The sequence below is a fragment of the Mus pahari genome, chromosome 2 (genome assembly GCF_900095145.1).
Source record: "Mus pahari chromosome 2, PAHARI_EIJ_v1.1, whole genome shotgun sequence".
In the NCBI taxonomy this organism is placed as follows: Eukaryota; Metazoa; Chordata; class Mammalia; order Rodentia; family Muridae; genus Mus; species Mus pahari.
In genome coordinates, this window is record NC_034591.1 from 163,271,469 (window position 1) to 163,273,733 (window position 2,265).

Sequence of the window (2,265 nt, forward strand, 5' to 3'; positions counted from 1 at the left end):
GCAAAGTTCAAAGTTTCTTCTGAGACTGATGGCAATCTCTTAACAGTAACTCCCTGTAAAATTGATATGAAAAAGCAGATCACAACTGGATGTTGGTGGTGCACACTTTCAATCCTAGCACTTAGGAGGCAGAGGCAAGATCTCAGAGTTTGGGGACAACTTGGTCTGCAGAGGGAGTTCCAGGACAACTGGAGCTACATAGAGAAACCCTGACTCGAAAAGAAAAAGAAAAAGAATAAGCATATCACATACTTCCAACATGCAATGGCGTAGAATATGCAGTACCATTCCAAAAGGGGAAGGGAGCATAGCGAGGAAATACTGCACAAAAGACAACCAGGCAAACTCCAAACTCTGCCTCTCCGTGTCTGGTGTCAAAGTTCTCTTCAGATATTCAACTCCTTCCAGCTTTGTTGACTGTGACACACTTCACTCTCTTGGACTGGTTTCACTCCCCATTAGCAACTCTCTCTGCAAGTATCCAACAGCTCTGGCATCTCTAATATCTTGGTGTCTTCAAGACAATCCGGGCTTTACCTTCACAGTTTCACACAATGGCCTTTGTGGACCTCCATGCAGGCATATCCCTGACACATGCCCAGACTCAGCAGCTTTCCTTAGCCATGGAGGTGCCTGGCCTCAATGACTTTCCTTAGTTGTAGAAGGAGATTCCATAAACCCTCTCCTGTATCCTTGACTCTAAAGCCAGAACCAAGTGGCCAGAGCTGCCAAGTTCTGCTGCTGAAACATGGCCCTCTTGTTCAAATACATTTTTATCAACTTTCTGCATTTTTTGTTTGTTTGTTTGTTTGGATGGGTGGGGGTGGGGGGTTGTCGAGGTTGAGACAGGGTTTCTCTGTATATGGAACTCACTCTAGACCAGGCTGGCCTCGAACTCAGAAATCCACCTGCCTCTGCCTCCCAAGTGCTGGGATTAAAGATGTGTGCCACCATACCTGGCCCTCAGCTGTACTTTTCCTTTTCACAAGTTGGAAGCTGAACTGGATGACATGATGCTCTGAGGTCACCACTCTATTCATTCCATTTAGGAGCAGGCTTCCCTTTAATCTCTTTATCTCCTTGAACATAGGACTTAGCTCCATTCCACTTCCTGTCACCCCCTTCTCCTCAAACTGTACTTTTTGTGGTTTTTTTTTTCCTTGCTCAGATTGCTACTTTTTGTTATAGATCTGCATAAGCCTGGACACTAATAACCAAGCAACCCAGTCAATACTAGGCTGTTTTGAAATTTTTTCTGCCAGCATTAATCTAAAACTCTTCAATTTAGACTCAGGCAGACTTTCTGGACAGGAGCAAAGAGCAGCCACATTCTTCACAAAAATATCACAAAAATGATCTCTAGACCACACATTAATATCCTTCTTCTCTGAAACCTTTTGAGCTGGGCCCCCAGAGTTTAGATCACCCTCAGCACCACTGTGTCCTGTGCTTCTCTCTTAGTGTGACCCATCGAGTGCCATTTCTAACCTAAAGCCCCCAAATCCACATTTTCCCAAACAATAGCATAGTCAGGCCTACACAGCAATACCCTAGTCCCTTCTGTCTTAGTTAGGGTTTCTATTGCTGTGAAAAGATATCATGACCATGGCAGCTCCTATAAAGGAAAACATTTTATTGAGGCTGGCATACAAGTTCAGAGGTTCAACTCATTGTCATCTTGGTGGGAAGCATGGTGGCATGCAGGCAGACATGGTGCTGCAGAGTTAGCTGAGAGTTCTACATCAGATTTCAGACTCACTCCCCAAAACAATAAAATAATCATTTGCAGACATACTTCTTCAGATGTGAGAGAACACTAAGGGAAGAGGAGCTGAACTCAAGTCCTGTTTCCTTACCTCTGCAGGAAGAGAGCAAAACAGACACCCATAGGCACCACTGCAAAGGCTGAGAGACTACAGGGTAACTTCTCCAGCATCAGAATTACCAGGAAGGTTTGACTGTTAGTCCCTGACAGCGGGCTCCACTGGGTGGGATGGGATCATGCATGACTAACAAGTTCCCCTCGGTGCTGTTAATAGTATAAGGCCAGGAGCCAGACTGACAGTTACCAGGCCTAATATTCCATCAGAATCACAAGTGAGGTTCAAAAAGCACAAAAGTCTGTGCCAGGACCCAGTTAGGCTCTCCAGCAGTGTGGCCACAGGGATCTGTTTACTGACTTATTTGACAAACCTCAGAGTTACATCTTGGTGTTCAGCAAATATGATGTTTCACAGGCTCGAGAACGCAGAAATACACATGCCT